Here is a 19,319-nt window from a genome sequence, read left to right as displayed (position 1 = left end):
CTGGAACTGATCGGCTGTCGGATCCCTTCCGTCTAATAGGCGCTGCTCATGCATGGTTGTTTACATCTTTGGGTGGGTTTAGTGACATCTCTCAACAGTCAAAGGGACTGTGTTTATGATACAATATCCACAGTCAATGTCTGTCTCCTAGAGTTGAGAACCAGGGTGTTGCAAAGTTTTTTTTGATGTGTGTACTAAACTGAACAATACCTACAAATTCCAAGCCTCGCTCTAAGAACGTCGGAAGAACTAGTGGTATATACACTACGGGATAAAAAGCATCCGGACACTCCCAAAAGCCGGCCGGTGTGGCCGTGCGGTTCTATGCGCTTCAGTCTGGAACCGCGTGACCGCTACGGTCGCAGGTTCGAATCCTGCCTCGGGCATGGATGTGTGTGATGTCCTTAGGTTAGTTAGGTTTAAGTAGTTCTAAGTTCTAGGGGACTGATGACCACAGATGTTACGTCCCATAGTGCTCAGAGCCATTTGAACCATTTGAACACCCCCAAAAACATACTTTTTTCAAGTTAGGTGCATTTTGCTGCCATCTTCTGCCAGATACTCCATATCAGCGACCTCAGTAGTCATCAGACATCGTGAGGGAGTAGAATGGAGCGCTCCGTGGAACTCACGGACTTCTAACGTGGTCAGGTGATTGGGTGTCACTTCTGCCATACGTCTGTACGCGAGATGTCCACACCATTAAACGTCCCTAGGTCCACTGTTTCCGATGTGATAGTGAAGTGGAAACGTGAAGAGACACGTACAGCACAAAAGCGTACAGGCCGATCTTGTCTGTTGACTGACAGAGACCAACGACAGTTGAAGAGGTTCGTAGTGTGTAATAGGCGGACATCTATCCAGACTATCACACAGGAATTTTAAACTGCATCAGGATCCGCCGCAAGTACTACGACAGTTAGGCGGGAGGTGAGAAAACTTGGATTTCATGGTCAGAGGCTGCTCATAAGCTAACATCACGCCGGTAAATGCCAAACGAGGCTTCGCTTGTTGCAAGGGGCCTAAACAGTGCACGACTGAACAGTGGAAAAACGTTGTGTGGAGTGACGAATCACGGTACACAATGCGGCGATCCGATGGCTGGGTGTGGGTATGGCGAATGCCCGGTGAACGTCATCTGCCAGTGTATGTAGTGCCAACAGCAAAATTCGGAGGCGTTGGTGTTATGGTGTGGGCGTCTTTTTTTATGGAGGGGGCTTGCACCCCTTGTTGTTTTGCGTGACACTATCACAGCAGAGGCCTACACTGATGTTTTAAGCACCTTCTTGCTCCCTACTGTTGAAGAGCAATACGCAGATGGCGACTGCGTCTTTTAACACGATCGAGCACCTGTTCATAATCCACGGCCTATGGCGGAATGGTTACACGACAATAACATCCCTGTAATGGACTGGTCTTCACAGAGTCCTGAACTGAATCCTATAGAACACCTTTATGATATTTTTTTGAACGCCGACTTCGTGCCAGGCCTCACCGACCGACATCGATACGTCACCTCAGTGCAGCACTCCGTGAAGAATAATCTGCCATTCCCCAAGAAACCTTCCAGCACGTGATTGAACGATGCCTACGAGAGAAGAAGCTATTATCAAGGCTAAGGATGGGCCAACACCATACTGAATTCCAGCATTACCGATGGAGGGCGCCACGAATTTGTAAGTCATTTTCAGCCACATAGTATAGGTATTGGCAATGAGATGGAGATGAGGTCGAAGTTGGTGCCACGTCTGTTCTATCGGGGACATCTCAGGGGACCTTATTGTTTAGGAGAGTTCCCTAAATTCACACAGAAAGCTCATAGAGACACAATCCGAGCGCGGACGAGCATTGTCCTGGTGATGTATGACACCACGATACTGTAGCATGTGAGGCCACATTTGTGGCCGGCCGAAGTGGCCGCGCGGTTCCGACGCTGCAGTCTGGAACCGCGAGACCGCTACGGTCGCAGGTTCGAATCCTGCCTCGGGCATGGATGTGTGTGATGTCCTTAGGTTAGTTAGGTTTAACTAGTTCTAAGTTCTAGGGGACTAATGACCTCAGCAGTTGAGTCCCATAGTACTCAGAGAGAGAGCCACATTTGTGGACGTAGGATGTCGGTGACGTACCATTGTGCCATCAACGTTCCCCTAAACACCACCAATCCGGACCTGAAATCATTCCCAATGGCTCCTCACTCCATGATGCCAGGAGTAACACTGCTATGCCTCTCGAAAACATTGGAAGAATTTTATTTCTTCCTCATTGCCGATGATGACCATCCGGGGTGGCGAATAACCGCTATGCACAGCAAATGCGACGCTGTTCATCACCAGTCCTTGCTTCTCATTCCAAACGCAGCCATTTGTGCCGTGGTGTAAACGGCAGCCTACCCATGGGGCAGTATTCCTTTAGTTCGGTTGTTGCTAATCTCCGACCAATGGCGCCGGGTGACACAGAATACGGCAAGGAGAGGTTACTAGTCCTCAGATGACAAGCGCAGGTATGAATGGGCTACGATGTGCTTTGTTCACAATACAGCGATTCTTCTTTGTGGCGTTCAGACGGGGTCATTTAGGCAATAGATCAGTGTAGTCTTGTCTTTGGCAAAAGGTAACAATATCGTCTTTGGTAAACATAGGAATACTAAACTTCAATGACCTAGAAAGAAATTGGTACATCCTTTAACAACAATCTAGAAGTCTCTGGGTCTAGGGCCAGACATCATTCACAAAGGCACAAAGAAAGAAAATATTATCAGTTTCTGCTTCTAGCAGACTCGTGTATAGAAAAATGCATTTTGCACATCACTGGATAGCGATAACAAGGAGTTCAAAGTTTCACACGCTCGCCTGGCGTCACAGACAAGGTTGCACTGCGTCGCTCATTGTTGCTTTGCAAATAACGACGCTGATGCAGACGCTGCTTTGTTTTCTCGCTGCAGCTATCGGACTGAAAATCCGATGGTTGTGTCCTACCTGCACTCTGTTGCCACTTTGTCAAACAACGACACGCCACACGCCAAATGAAGAGTGGGAAAATATTGTTACGCAGGTGTCTGCAAGCGAAAGATCCGTAGGCATTCTCACACAGCAATTGAAAAGCAATATGGAACACACTTTGGTGCAAAACTTAAGGACGAAAGTAGCTTTCGCGTGATGTGTCACTAACAAGGAACGTATCTCGATGAATCTTAGATGTTACACAGAAAGAACTGCTGCAATACAGTACAGAAGGTAACTGGAAGAAATACGCAATGAGAAGAACGAAACGACATTGTTATCCAAAGACAATAACTACACTGAAGCCAGCGCGATTCATGACGTTCCCCTGGACATTAAACAAGGCAGGACATGATTCTTAGTAGGGAGTATGATGGCCACGGACCGCAGTGTAAGCTCTGCAAGGTGCTCCCATACTGGCCACTAGTTTGGTAAGGATACTGTGTTCCATTCCTTCACTAGCGTGGTTGTCAACGGTTGGTAGTCTTTGGCACGTGTGGACGTGATGCAATAAATCTTCCCAACGCGACCCGCACGTGTTCGATGGGATTCATGTCGAGGGAACAGGATGGCCACCCCATTTGCGTGATAGGAAGTTGCTGAGAAAGCAGAGAATTTTGCACAGTTGTTTTAAACGTAGTCACTGCCCCGCTGACAAACAGAAATTATGCGAAATGAAAGCAGCTGTCAGAAGGACAATGAGAGATTCTTTTAACAAATTTGAAATCAATATTTTATCTGCAAATTCTAAAAATAAGCCCAAAAAATTTTGGTCGTACGTAAAATCTATGAATACCTTCTCTTGCTGACAGTACGGGTAGCGTAACTGATGATGATAAACAGAAGGCCGAAATTCTAAACCTACCTTTCAAAAACTCGTTTAAGATAGAGGACTGCAGCCTCATTCCCCCTTTCAATTTCGAACAAACGCAAGGATGGCTGACATAGCGTTTAGTGCATCTGGGATTGTAAAACAGTTAAGATCCTTAGACGCCAGGAAGGCATCTGGCCCAGACGGTATCCCCGTAAGATTGTTTGTTGACTATGCTACAAATATAGCACCATTCTTATCCATTATATATCAGAGATCATTTGAACAGCGGAAAGTTCCACGGGACTGGAAGAAGGCCCAGGTCACAGCAATCTATAAAAAGGGTAGAAAATCTGTTACACATAATTACCGGCGAATTTCACTGACATCGATTTGTTGTCGAATCATGGAACATATTTTGTGTTCAGACATTATGACTTTTCTAGACTCTCAGAAGCTCATCTGCAGAAACCAGCAGGGTTTTTGGAAACAGCGGTCATGCGAGACACACCTGGCCCTCTTTGTGCATGATATACAACAGGCTCTAGATACCGGCTCCCAGGCTGATGCAATATTTCTCGACTTTCGAAAGACGTTCGACTCAGTTCCGCACAGTCGATTGCTCCAAAAAGCACGCGCTTACGGTCTATCCGATGACATATGCGTCCAATAGAAAGTTTTCTAACAGACAGGGAGCAATATGTCGTCCTGAAAGGGGTGGCTTCAACAGAAACAAGCGTAACTTCAGGTGTGCCCCAGGGCAGAGTAATAAGTCCGCTGTTTTTTAAGATTTACGTAAACGATCTGGTTGATGGTATTGACAGCGGCATTAGACTGTTTGCCGATGATGCTGTAGTCTACTGGAAAGTAGTATTACAGGAAAGTTGTGAACAAATCAATGAGGATTTGCAGAAAATTAATACGTGGTGTAATGACTGGCAGTTATCTCTTAATGTTAGTAAGTGTAACCCACTGCGTATAACAAGGCGAAAATCTCCATTAATGTACGAGTACAAAATAAATGCCCAGTCTTTGGAATCGGTAACATCCGTCAAGTATCTGGGTGTGACTATTCGAAACGATCTCAAATGGAATGATCAGATTACACAAGTCACGGGTAAGGCATACTCTAGATTTCGGTTTATTTGTAGAATCCTGAAGCGATGCGGTCTTTCAACAAAGGAAATAGATTACAATACGTTAGTTCGTCCAGTCTTAGAATGTTATTCGTCTGTATGGGACCCTTACCAGTTGGGTCTGATTCAAGATATTGAGAAGGTCCAAAGAAGAGTGGCAAGTTTCGTGACTGGTACATTTAGCCAGAGCGAGAGCGTTACAAATCTCATAGAAAATTTGAAGTGGGACACACTTGCAGATAGACGGCGCTCTAAACGGAAGGGGCTGCTCACTAAATTCCGAAATCCGATCTTCATTGAGGATGTAGAACATATATTATTACCACCAACTTTCATATCGCGCAATGATCACCATTCAAAGTTAAGAGAAATTAGAGCTCGTTCTGAGGCGGTGTGACAGTCGCTTTTCCCTCGCGCGATTCGGGTGTGGAACAGAGGGGGGGAAATATGACTTTGGCACGAATTGTGCCCTCCACCACACACCACTTGGTGGCTAGTGGAGTATATATGTAGATGTAGATATGTAGATTCATAAAAATAAAGTTAGGGTTGAACGCATCCTTGAAAAGATGGACGTGAGGAAAGAATACTGAGTCTTAATAACGTTGACTGGCGATTGCACATCGTTCAAAGATTAGGAGGTTCAAATGGTTCAAATGGCTCTGAGCACTATGGGACTCAACTGCTGTGGTCATCAGTCCCCTAGAACTTAGAACTACGTAAACCTAACTAACCTAAGGACATCACACACATCCATGCCCGAGGCAGGATTCGAACCTGCGACCGTAGCCGTCGCACGGTTCCGGACTGTGCGCCTAGAACCGCGAGACCACCGCGGCCGGCTGATTAGGAGGTCAGTATGTCCATGCAACATTATAGTTCCCCACACCATAACACCTAGACCACCACAAAGACCATGTTAGTCAATGCTGGATGTACCCTCGTACGACGAGAGATGGGAACACATAATGCACGCGGGAACACTGTCGAACATCATCGTTTATGCGGTCCAGGTGTTATGGTGTGTTGAGGTATAACGTTGTATGACCGTACTGACCTCAAATCTTTAAACACGTTACGTTCACCGGTCACCGTTATAGTGACATTCTACTCCTCCTCCCTCTGCGTCATTTTATGGGTGTCTGGCTTCATTTTTATGGATGACAGCGGACAACGCATTGAAAAACGCAGGTGGAGAGGCTCCATTAGGCGAATGGACTGGTCTGCAGGTTCCCCCGACTTAAATCTCATCAAACACATGTGGAATGCTGTGGGAAGATTTATTGCAGCACGTCGACAAGCACCGACAATCATCTGGCATTTGACAACTGCGCTGGTGAAGGAACGGGATACCCCCCACCCCCACAAGAACTCCTTTTCGATCTTGTGTCCAACATGCGAGCACATTGCAAACCATTCATTACTGTCCGTGGTGATCACACGCCCTATTAGGAACCATGTTCCGCCTTTTGTAACATCCATGGGACCATTACAAATCTCAGTAGTTTCAGTATAATTATTGTCTTTGAATAAAAGTCTCATTTTCGTTCATCTCGTTGCGTATTTCTTTCAGTTATCGCGTGTACTAAAAGTTCTTTCTATTTATGGTCCAAGTATATTCGAGTATACTTTGCTGGAGACTAGAAATCTACTCTCTAGGAAACATCAAGGGTTTCGAAAAAGACGATCGTGTGAAACCCAGCTCGCGCTATTTGTCCAAGAGACTCAGAGGGCCACAGACACGGGTACCCATGTAGATACCGTATTTCTTGACTTCCGCAAGGCGTTTGATACAGTTACCCACAGTTGTTTAATGAACAAAGTAAGCGCATATGGACTATCAGACCGATTGTGTAATTGGATTGAAGAGTTCCTAGGTAACAGAACGCAGCATGTCATTCTCAGTGGAAGGAAGTCTTCCGAAGTAAGAGTGATTTCAGTTGTGCCGCAGGGGTTGCTATTCACAATATATATAAATGACCTTGTGAATAACATCGGCAGTTCACTGAGGCTTTTTGCGGATGATGCTGTAGCATATCGAGAGGTTGTAACAATGAAAAATTGTACTGAAATGCAGGAGGATCCGCAACGAATTGACGCATGATGCAGGGAATGGCAATTGAATCTCAATGTAGACAAGTGTAATGTGCTGCGAATACATAGAAAGAGAGATCCTTTATCGTTTAGCTACAATATAGCAGGTCAGAAACAGGAAGCAGTTAATTCCATTTAGGCGTGATTTAAAATGGAATGACCATATAAAATTAATCGTCGGTAAAGCAGATGCCAGACTGAGATTCATTGGAAGAATCCTAAGTAAATGCAGTCCGAGAACAATGAAAGTAGGTTACAGTACACTTGTTCGCCCACTTCTTGAATACTGCTCATCGGTGTGGGATCCGTACCACATAGGGTTGATAGAAGAGATAGAGAAGATCCAACAGAGAGTAGCGCCGCGAAAGCTTTACGGAGATGATAGATAAACACCAGTGGAAGAGTTTACAAGAGAGACGCTCAGTAGCTAGGTACGGGCTTTTGTTGAAGTTTCGAGAAAATACCTTCACCGAGGAGTCAAGCAGTGTATTGCTCCCTCCTACGTATATCTCGCAAAGAGACCATGAGGATAAAATCAGAGAGATTACAGCCCACACAGAGGCATACCGACAATATTTATTTCCACGAAGGATACGAGACTGTAACAGAAGGGAGAACCGATAGAGGTACTCAACGTACCCTCCACCACACCCCGTCAGGTGGCTTGCGGAGTATGGATGTAGATGTAGATGTAGAAGTTACATCGAGCTACGTTCTTGGCAGTGGTGCATAAAGCAAAAGTTACGTTCGTTCATAAGTTTTGAACACACAACAGTGTGCAAAAGCTTTGCACACACAACAGTGAGGAAAAGGCGATCGATGCACTTCGACTTCCTCACGAAATTATGTGGGATGATCCATAGACCGTCTGCGTAGGTAGCTCAGCAAACCGGAGTCCCAGTAAATCTGCTTTCTGGTGGGTACGAAGAATTCAATTTCCATATATTTTATGGATTGCAAAAAGTCGTATTTTCAGAACTGCGAGTTATCTCCTATGGTTATTTACCGTACAACGAACAATATGAAAAGAGGAAACTTCTGTCAGTCGACAATACAGGGAACCTGTTTTCCTCCTAGTAAGAATTATTAAAGCGGTTTGAAATTAAAAGTTTCCTCCAGCTACATAACAGAGTGTAGAAACGAGTGCGGTGGGATGCTAACATCTGTATGTGATAGGAAGTGACGTAAAACAGCTAGTGATGTAACGATAACATACTTATATTTACATTATGCTTAAGCAGCTTGACTATCATTGTTTCGTAAACTGTAACCAATGTGAGATAAATTTGGTGTACCATATGGGTCGTACGCTGTTGAGCAGGACGGGTCGTACTAGCATATTGTAAGCAATCTCCTTTATACCCTAATCGCATTTTGTTTCAGTATCCTACCAATGACATGAAGTCTGACACATGCTATACTTGCTACTGAACCTATGTAATCGTTTGTGTTCAAGGCCCTACAAATCGTTACAACCAGGTATATAAGTTAGCTAATTTCAGTTTTAACTCATTGACACTGTAGTCATAGAAGACTACTTCTTTCAACTTGTTAACTGCATAGTTTCACAGTTCTGTTAATTTAAAACAAATTGCCAGTCTTTGCATCACTTTGAAATCTTAGCAAAATCTGGCTGAAGGTTTGTGCATCGTTTTTTCATTGTAGAAAATTGCATCATCAACAAAAAGTTTCAGGTTACTATTGATATTGTCTGCTAAATCATTAATATACAACATGGGCATAAAAGGTCACAACACATTTTTCTGGGGCACTCCTGATGTTACTTCTACATCTATCGATAACTCTCCATCCAAGACAACGTGATGCATCCTTCTCAGCAGGAAAACTTACATTCACTCACAAAATTTGTTTCCTCTCCCATATCACAGCTTCTGTGCCGTAATGAGTCAAATGCTTTTCGGAAGACAACAAATACTGTATCTACCTGACTGCATGATCCATGGGTTCCATTATGTCGGGTGAGAGAAGCCCAAGATCTGTTTCCTGAGACCTATGTTTTCAGAACCCATGCTAGTGTGTATGGAGATCATTCTTTTCGAGATATCTCATTATATTTGAGTTCAGAATATGTTCAGAGATTCTACAACAAATATATTGGACGGTAATTTTGCGCATCACTTCTTCTTCCGTTCCAGTAGAAGGGTGTGACCTGTGCTGTCTTACAACTACTGGACATACTCTTTTGTTAGACTGATCTATTGCAGATTGTAGTTTAGGAGGGTTAACTCAGCCGTAATTTTTATATATATATATATATATATATATATATATATATATATATATATACTCCTGGAAATGGAAAAAAGAACGCATTGACACCGGTGTGTCAGACCCACCATACTTGCTCCGGACACTGCGAGAGGGCTGTACAAGCAATGATCACACGCACGGCACAGCGGACACACCAGGAACCGCGGTGTTGGCCGTCGAATGGCGCTAGCTGCGCAGCATTTGTGCACCGCCGCCGTCAGTGTCAGCCAGTTTGCCGTGGCATACGGAGCTCCATCGCAGTCTTTAACACTGGTAGCATGCCGCGACAGCGTGGACGTGAACCGTATGTGCAGTTGACGGACTTTGAGCGAGGGGGTATAGTGGGCATGCGGGAGGCCGGGTGGACGTACCGCCGAATTGCTCAACACGTGGGGCGTGAGGTCTCCACAGTACATCGATGTTGTCGCCAGTGGTCGGCGGAAGGTGCACGTGCCCGTCGACCTGGGACCGGACCGCAGCGACGCACGGATGCACGCCAAGACCGTAGGATCCTACGCAGTGCCGTAGGGGACCGCACCGCCACTTCCCAGCAAATTAGGGACACTGTTGCTCCTGGGGTATCGGCGAGGACCATTCGCAACCGTCTCCATGAAGCTGGGCTACGGTCCCGCACACCGTTAGGCCGTCTTCCGCTCACGCCCCAACATCGTGCAGCCCGCCTCCAGTGGTGTCGCGACAGGCGTGAATGGAGGGACGAATGGAGACGTGTCGTCTTCAGCGATGAGAGTCGCTTCTGCCTTGGTGCCAATGATGGTCGTATGCGTGTTTGGTGCCGTGCAGGTGAGCGCCACAATCAGGACTGCATACGACCGAGGCACACAGGGCCAACACCCGGCATCATGGTGTGGGGAGCGATCTCCTACACTGGCCGTACACCACTGGTGATCGTCGAGGGGACACTGAATAGTGCACGGTACATCCAAACCGTCATCGAACCCATCGTTCTACCATTCCTAGACCGGCAAGGGAACTTGCTGTTCCAACAGGACAATGCACGTCCGCATGTATCCCGTGCCACCCAACGTGCTCTAGAAGGTGTAAGTCAACTACCCTGGCCAGCAAGATCTCCGGATCTGTCCCCCATTGAGCATGTTTGGGACTGGAAGAAGCGTCGTCTCACGCGGTCTGCACGTCCAGCACGAACGCTGGTCCAACTGAGGCGCCAGGTGGAAATGGCATGGCAAGCCGTTCCACAGGACTACATCCAGCATCTCTACGATCGTCTCCATGGGAGAATAGCAGCCTTCATTGCTGCGAAAGGTGGATATACACTGTACTAGTGCCGACATTGAGCGTGCTCTGTTGCCTGTGTCTATGTGCCTGTGGTTCTGTCAGTGTGATCATGTGATGTATCTGACCCCAGGAATGTGTCAATAAAGTTTCCCCTTCCTGGGACAATGAATTCACGGTGTTCTTATTTCAATTTCCAGGAGTATATATATATATATATATATATATATATATATATATATATATATTTTCTGATGGGGATTCCTTCGGGTCTTGAACCTTCCTTCAGTATTAGCATTTTCGCTGTTTCTCAGAGCCACTGACAATAATAGCTCACTATCTTTTCAGTTGTGTGTGAAGAGAACTGCAGTTGCACTCCTGGACTCTGCTTTCCAAAAGGAATTGTGAAAATGAAGTTTAGCATTTCTGGTTTTACTTTTCTGTCAGTAAAGGTCAGCTCCATTTCGAACATGGGTGTCTGGACACCAAATTTGGTGGCGTTCACGGTCTTTATAAACGACGAAGTTTCTTTGGGTCTTTTGAAAGGTTTTCCGTGATGAGCTGGTGATAAGAACTTTTGATCCAGTGACTATCATTTCCAACAATCTGCAAATTTTCGAGCATGTCATTCTTCTTTATGTCGGGAATTTCTGCTTTGTAGAGTTGGCGGAGTCCGAATTTACCATCATTTAGTGATATCTGAGAAGCAAAAGTTCAAAATGGTTCAAATGGCTCTGAGCACTATGGGACTCAACATCTTAGGGCATAAGTCCCCTAGAACTTAGAACTACTTAAACGTAACTAACCTAAGGACATCACACACACCCATGCCCGAGGCAGGATTCGAACCTGCGACCGTAGCAGCCTCGCGGTTCCGGACTGCAGCGCCAGAACCGCACGGCCACCGCGGCCGGCGAAGCAAAAGTTTTCCAGGTTTAATTTGTCATAGTCATAGTTCACAGTAACTTATCTGCTTATCTGTCGTCCATTCATGTTCTCCTTACATTAACAAAAATTTAAACACATGCCTCTTAGACTTCATTATTTACAGTATTGTATCTCACAGTACCGCTGGTCAAGTACTTTGCAAAATTACTGCTTCTGTAGTGCAGCTTAATATCTTAAAAATATAATAGAATTGTGGAATCTAGTGTAGTTGATTTGATAGACAAGCATGATCTAGTAAATTGACACAAATCCCCTCTCATGAAACTAGGCGAGTCTTGGAATTCCAAGCTCACTTACTTCTTTCTTATTTCCTGACTGTACCATACTTACGTTTGTGGGCTCGATGTGATTGAAAAATTGTATTCAGGTGCTGAAGATGTTCATCATAGACGTAAATTAATTGCCTGATGTAAAATACTGTGAATCGTAAATGGAATAACTAATAATACTAACTTTTACTGAAGCACTGTGAATTTTGCTGCGACTAGAAACTAACTCGTTGCCTGGCTTTGTCCATTTACCTTAAGCCTTAAGTTAATTTAATCAGTAACTGCAGTGTTTACCGTAACAAGAACAAGTGTTACTGCAAAAATTTTCGTTCGGTTGTCGCTAACTGGCCGCCGTTAAATGAGAGATAAATGCGTCAACTTTCTCATAATCGGCTTTACAGGCCATACATCCAAGATGCTGACAAGAATAAAGTACAGAGGAAAGGAAAAGAAAATTAAGGATCTCATAGACAACGATCCGCTTGGAATGGTAAAGGCAATAGAGAGGCAATTCTGATAATGGAAGCAACACTCGAGAAAAAATCGAGACATTATCATGCGATACGTCGACCTAAAGGAAGCGTTCGACAGCTTAAAGTGATGCAAAATATTCGAAATTCTCAGTAAAAGTGGTGTAAGCTATAGGGAAAGACGGGAAATATACGGTGTGTCTCAGAACCAAGAATGAACAATAAAAACGGAAGACCAAGAAAGAAGTGCCCGGATGAAAAACAGTGTGAGACATTAATGCAGTGTTTCTCCCCTACTCTTCCATTTCGTATATCGAAGAAAAAATGACGGAAATATAAGAAAGGTTTGGAATTGGGATTAATATTCAGAGTAAAAGGATATCAGTGATAAGATTTTCCGATGACATTGTTTCATTCAGTGCAAGTGAGGAAGAATCACAAGACGTACAGAATGGAATGAACAGTCTACTCAGCTCAGAATATGAGTTGAGAGAATCCGAAGAAAGACAAAAGTAATATGGAGTAGCAGAAATAAGATTATAAATTGGGGATGACGGACGAAGTGAAAAGAGTGTTCTTCATCGAAAACAAAATAAGACATAACAGACGAAGGGAGGAGGACATAAAATGCATACTAGACAAAGAGGTCATTTACGGACAAAAGAAGCCTACTGATATGAAATATCGAGGAAGTAATTACTCAGGATGTAAGTATGGAGCACATTGACTGAAAGTGAATTATGGACTGCGGCAAAACGGGGAAAAGAAGGGAATCGATACATTTGAGATGTGCCACGGAAGGGTGTTGACAGTTCGGTGTACTGATAAGATAATAAATGAGAATCGGCAAGGAGAGAAACATGTGGAACACATTGACAAGAAGGAGGGACCGGATGTAAGGACATGAGTTAAGATATGGGGAATAACGTCGATCGTACTAGAGGGAGATGCAGAGAGTAAAAACCATAGAGAAATACACAGGTTGCAATGTATCGATCAAATAAGTGAGTACGTAACTGCTACTCTGAGATAAAGAGGTTTGCAAAAGAGAGATATTCCTGACGGCCCGCATCAAACCAGTCACATGATCTGATGACCCCACCTCCTATCTCTCCCTCCATCTACCGCCCCGCCCCCCCCCCCCCCGCCTGTCCTCCCTCCCCCCTGGCCCAAAAACAAAAAAAAAAAAAACCGTAGCCTATAACGGCGTATTTGTAACCCTTGGTTAATTAACAAATTTTGGTCGATTCGACGTCCCTTACCCATGGCGTCATAACCAAATTTTCCTACACCCTGCCGGCCGCGGTGGTCTAGCGGTTCTGGCGCTGCAGTCCGGAACCGCGGGACTGCTACGGTCGCAGGTTCGAATCCTGCCTCGGGCATGGGTGTGTGTGATGTCCTTAGGTTAGTTAGGTTTAAGTAGTTCTAAGTTCTAGGGGACTTATGACCTAAGATGTTGAGTCCCATAGTGGTCAGAGCCATTTGAACCATCCTACACCCTGCATCTCTCAAGATCACAAACATGCATCGAAGTGTTAACTGACAGATTACGATTATACGGTTTTTGGAGTGTAGCCAAGATTATAATACTATCTATATGAAAGTTCGAAGTTTCTTCAGTCCGTTAAAATAGCATTCTTCTTTAGAAGAAACGTGTAATAGTCTGTACTGCGTTACTACTGTAAAGAGTATTATCTTAGAATTTACTTTTTTATTTTATATGTGATTTGTACTGCACATAACAATGATAAGTGGAAGCTAAGCACCTAGTTTTTCTTAACTCCGACATCGGAAACAAAACGAAAGGGACTTTTCCCGCAGATAAACGTGACTGTGTCTTTCAAGGAGCACGCGGCAAACGGCGCAAGTGCGGAATGCAAACGACCTAGTTACTTCTCGAGATAGCCGGCTTACCAGAACGATGAGGTCGTCTATCACATCGGAGTATTAGTGGGCTGTAGGTCACTGACCAGTGGGTCAGCCAGATTGTGCCTGTATCTGAGTTAGTGGTTTACTCCCCACATTCCTGCCGTGAAAAGTGAGTCCTAGATGAAACACAGATTCACGAACACGTGTATCACGAGAATGTTTGAGCAACGTATTACGCGAATTTCTATTAACATGTCACTACCAGAGAACGCTAAGGTAGCACTTTGATATGTCAACCAATCGTATTTTTATTCTCTCATTCAAGAGCGTTAACTAACTGAGCACTTCTGTGCGAATATAGCGGCAGTTATGTTATACATATACATCAACGCCAGTGAAATGCATTACACTGGGTACATCCCACTGTTCCATTTATTAGGGTTTTTTCCCGTTCCATTCATATATGGGGCGTGGGAAAAAGATTGCTTAAATGCCTCCGTGTGTGATGTAATTAATCTAACTTTCCCCTCACGATTGGTGTAGGTGCGATACGTTCTTCTTTTCCCTTGCGTCATCAATTTTTGCTGACTGGTTTACTGCGCCCCGCCACGAATTCGTCTCCTGTGCCAACCTCTTCATCTCAGAATAGCATTTGCAACCTACTTCCTCAGTTATTTGCTGGATGTATTCCAATCTCTGTCTTCCTCTACACTTTTTTCCTTCTACAGCTCCCTCTTGTACCGTGGAAGTCATTCCCTCATGTCTTAACAGATGTCCTACCATTCTGCCCCTTCTCCGTATCGGTGGTTTCAAAATATTCCCTTCCTCTCCGATTCTGCGCAGAATTTCCCCATTCCTTACCTTATCAGTCCACATTCGTCTATAGCACCACATCTCAAATGCTTCGATTGTCTTCTGTTCCACTTTTCCCACAGTCCGTAGTTCACTACCATACAACGCTATACTCCAGACGCACATTCTCAGAAATTTCTTCCGCATATTAAGACCTATGATTGATACCAGTAGACTTCTCTTAGCCAGGAATGCCCTTTTTGCCATTTTTAGTCTGCTTTTGATGTCCTCCTTGCTCCATCCGTCATTGGTTATTTTACTACCTAGGTAGCAGAATTCAACTTCATTTACTTCGTACCCATCAATCCCGACGTTAAGTTCCTCGCTGTTCTCGTTTCTGCTACTTCTCACTTCCTTAGCTTTCTTCGATTTTTACTCTCAATCCATACTGTGTACTCATTAGACTGTTCATTCCTTTCAGCAGATCATGCAATTCTTCTTCACTTTCACTCAGGATAGCAATGTCATCAGCGAATCGTATCAATCATTTCATCTTGAATTTTAATTCTACTTCTGAACATTTCTTTTATTTCCATCACTGCGACTTCGACGTACAGATTGAACAGTATGGGCGAAAGCCTACATCCCTGGCCTACAACTTTTTCAATCCGAGCACTTCGTTCTTGGTCGTCCACTCTTATTATTCCCTCTTAGCTCTTGTACATATTTCGTATTACCCGTCTCTCCCTATAGCTTACCCCTATTTTTCTCAGAATTTCGAATATGTTGCACCATTTTACATAGTCGAACACTATTTCCAGGTCTACAAATCCTATGAACGAGTCTTTATTTTTCTTTAGTCTTGCTTCCATTACCAATCGCAACATCAGAATTGCCTTTCTCATGCCTTGACCTTTTCTGAAGCTAAACTGATCGTCATCTAGCACACCCTCAACTGCCTTTTCCATTCTTCTGTGTATTACTCTAGTCAGCAACTTGGATGCATGAGTTGTTATGCTGTTTGTGCGATGATTTCGCACTTGTCAGCTCTTGCAGTCTTCGGAATTGAGTGGATGATATTTTTCCCAAAGTTAGATGGTATGTCACCAGACTCATACATTCTACACACCAACGTAAAGAGTCGTTTTATTGCCACTTCCCCCAATCCTGTTAGAAAATCTGATGGAATGTTATCTATCTCTTCTGCCTTATTTCATCTCAAATCCTCCGAAGCTGCATTAAATTCTAATTGTAGTACTGGATCCCGTATCTCTTCTAAATCGACTCCTGTTTCTTCTTCTACAACATCAGACAAATCTTCCCCCTCATAGAGGCATTCAGTGTATTTTCTCCACCTATTCGCTCTCTCGTCTGCATTTAACAGTTGAATTCCCGTTGCCATCTTATTGTTACCAACCTTGCTTTTAACTTCACCGAAGGTTGTTTTGGCTTATTTGTAGGCTGATTCTGTCCTTTCGACAATCATTTCTTTTTCGGTTTCGTCACGTTTTTCATGCACCTATTTCGTCTTAGCTTCCCTGCACTTCCTATTTATTTCATCCCTTAACGACTCGTATTTCTGTATTCCTGAGTTTCGCGAAATATTTTTGTACTTCCTCCGTTCATCGATCGACTGGAGTATTTCTTCTGTTACCCATGGTTTCGAACTCGGGACAGGGGACGTTATGATTATTAATCAAAGACGCTACCCCCTTTTTTGTTGTTGATCTCATTTTTTTCGTTATTGTTCGTTCTCTTTGTGCGGGGCGGACTTCCCATGACGCTTGTTCAAGTTCATTTAAAGCGAGTTACCAATCACTGCGGGACTTTGAAATCTTATCAAGACCTGACTATAGCCGGCCGTAGTGGCCCAGCGGTTCTAGGCGCTACAGTATGGAACCGCGCGACCGCTACGGTCGCAGGTTCGAATCCTGCGTCGTTCATGGATGTGTGTGATGTCCTTCGGTTAGTTAGATTTAAGTAGTTCTAAGTTCTAGGGGACTGATGACCTTAGAAGTTAAGTCCCATAGTGCTCAGAGCCATTTTTGAACCTGACTGTATTTATCCAGCTTCTTCAAGAGAGTACTTCATTAAACATAGCTGTATCGTCTGTGAAAAGTCTTAGGTTAGTATTACCATTGCCCGCAAGGTCATTACACCTACATCTACATTTATACTCCGCAAGCCACCCAACGGTGTGTTGCGGAGGGCACTTTACGTGCCACTGTCATTACCTCCCTTTCCTGTTCCAGTCGCGTATGATTCACGAGAAGAACGACTGCCGGAAAGCCTCCGTACGCACTCGAATCTCTCTAATTTTACATTCGTGATCTCCTCGGGAGGTATCAGTAGGGGGAAGCAATATATTCGGTACCTCATCCAGAAACGCACCCTCTCGAAACCTGGACAGCAAGCTACACCGCGATGCAGAGCGTCTCTCTTGAGTTTGCTAAACATCTCCGTAACGCTATCACGGTTCCCAAATAACCCTGTGACGAAACGCGCCGCTCTTCTTTGGATTTATGTAGAATATGAATGGCAAGGATCCAAATTCACGTCCATGTGGCACACCCGAAGTTACTTCTGCATCGTCCGGTGACTCTCCAACCAAGTTAACTCGTTGCGGGCTCCATACCAAAAACTCCTCAAGACAGTCACAAATATCACTTGATACTCTACACGATAGTACTTTTCATAATAAGCGCAAGTGAGCTACCGAGTCAGATGATTTTCAGGAATCGAAAAATACTGCATGTACCTGGCTGCCTCCATCCAAGGATCTCGGTATGTCTTGTAAGAAAAGTGTGAGGCTGGTTTCACATGATCGATCTTTCCAAAGTCCATGCTGTTGGGCATGGAGCAGGTCATTCTCTTCGAGATATGTCATTATGGTTGAGCTCAGAATTTGTTCTAATATTCTACAACAAATCGATGTCATGGATACTGGACAGTAGTTTTTGTAGATTTCTTGTATTACCTTTCTTGTTGACAGGCGTCATCTGTGCTTTCTTCCAACTACTGGGTACAGATTTTTGCTCGAGGGACCTACGATAAATTATAGTTAAGAGAAGCTAACTCAGTCGCAGATTCATTATAGAGACTGACAGGGATATCATCGAGGCCTGGAGCTTTGTTCAGTTTTAACGATTTAAGCTCTTGCTTACCCACTCTTACGAGAATTACATTGGGGCAATGTCTCTGAATTTACCTTTGTGAAGAAACATTTGAAAACAGAGTTTAGCCTTTCTGCCTTTGATTTGATACCCTCGATTTCAGTTCCTGTCTAACGCACAAATGAGTAGACGTTAACTTTGGTGTCTCTAACAGCCTTTAAACACAACAAGAATTTCTTTGTTTTTATTATGAAAGGTCATTTGACAGTATTCTGATATTGTAGTGACTGAAGGCTTTACACGTTGGTTTCTTCAGTGGCAGCCTTGGGGTATTAAATTTAGTGTTGCTTACAAATACGAGGGGCGTTCATTAATTAATTCAACACATTTTTTTTCTAAAAACAGGTTGATTTTAGTCAGGATTCAAATATACAATTTAATTGCCCACTATTTTGTCTACAGAACCGCATTTTCCAACATAATCTCCGTTCAATGCGTCGGCCCTACGCCACCTTACTTGGAGGGCCTGTATGCCCACATGTTACTACTCTAGTGTTTGACGTCGGAGCCGACGTCTTTCTGCATCAATAACCACTCCACTATTCATGTTCTGCTTCTAGAGGAGTTTCTCTTTCATTGGGACAAACATATGGAAGTTGGAAGGTGAGAGATCAGCTCCGAGCTGCATGGTGGATGAGGAAGAACAGTCCAGTGAAGTTTTGTGAGCTTCCGTCAAGTGCAGACAGACTTGTGTGAGACCTTGCGATGGCCGGCCGCGGTGGCCGAGCGGTTCTATGCGCTTCAGACCGGAGCCGCGCTGCTCCTACGGTCGCAGGTTGGAATCCTGCCTTGGGCATGGATGTGTGTGATGTCCTGAGGTTAGTTAGGTTTAAGTAGTTCTAAGTCTAGCGGACTGATGACCTCAGATGTTAAGTCCCATAGTGCTTAGAGCCATTTGAACCATTTGAGGCTTGTGACGTCATCGAGTAGAAGTTCATTTGCGTTGTTGTGGCGACGAACACGCTGAAGTCGTTTCTTCAGTTTCCTGGGGGTAGCACAACACGCTTCAGGTCTGATCGTTGCACCACTATGGAGAATATCAAATAGAATAACTCCTTCATAGCCTCAGAATACCGTCATCGTGACTTTACAGGCTGAGCGTGGGGCTTTGAACTTTTTCTTCGGATGAGTGATGGTGAGATTGCTGTTTTGTTTCCTAAGTGATTAATTCATGTTTCATCTTCTGTGGCAGTACTCGTCATAAAATTTTCACGATCAGCCTCGTAACGTGCAAGA

The sequence above is a fragment of the Schistocerca americana genome, chromosome 1, assembly GCF_021461395.2.
Source record: "Schistocerca americana isolate TAMUIC-IGC-003095 chromosome 1, iqSchAmer2.1, whole genome shotgun sequence".
NCBI lineage: Eukaryota > Metazoa > Arthropoda > Insecta > Orthoptera > Acrididae > Schistocerca > Schistocerca americana.
This window is presented reverse-complemented; position numbering follows the sequence as displayed.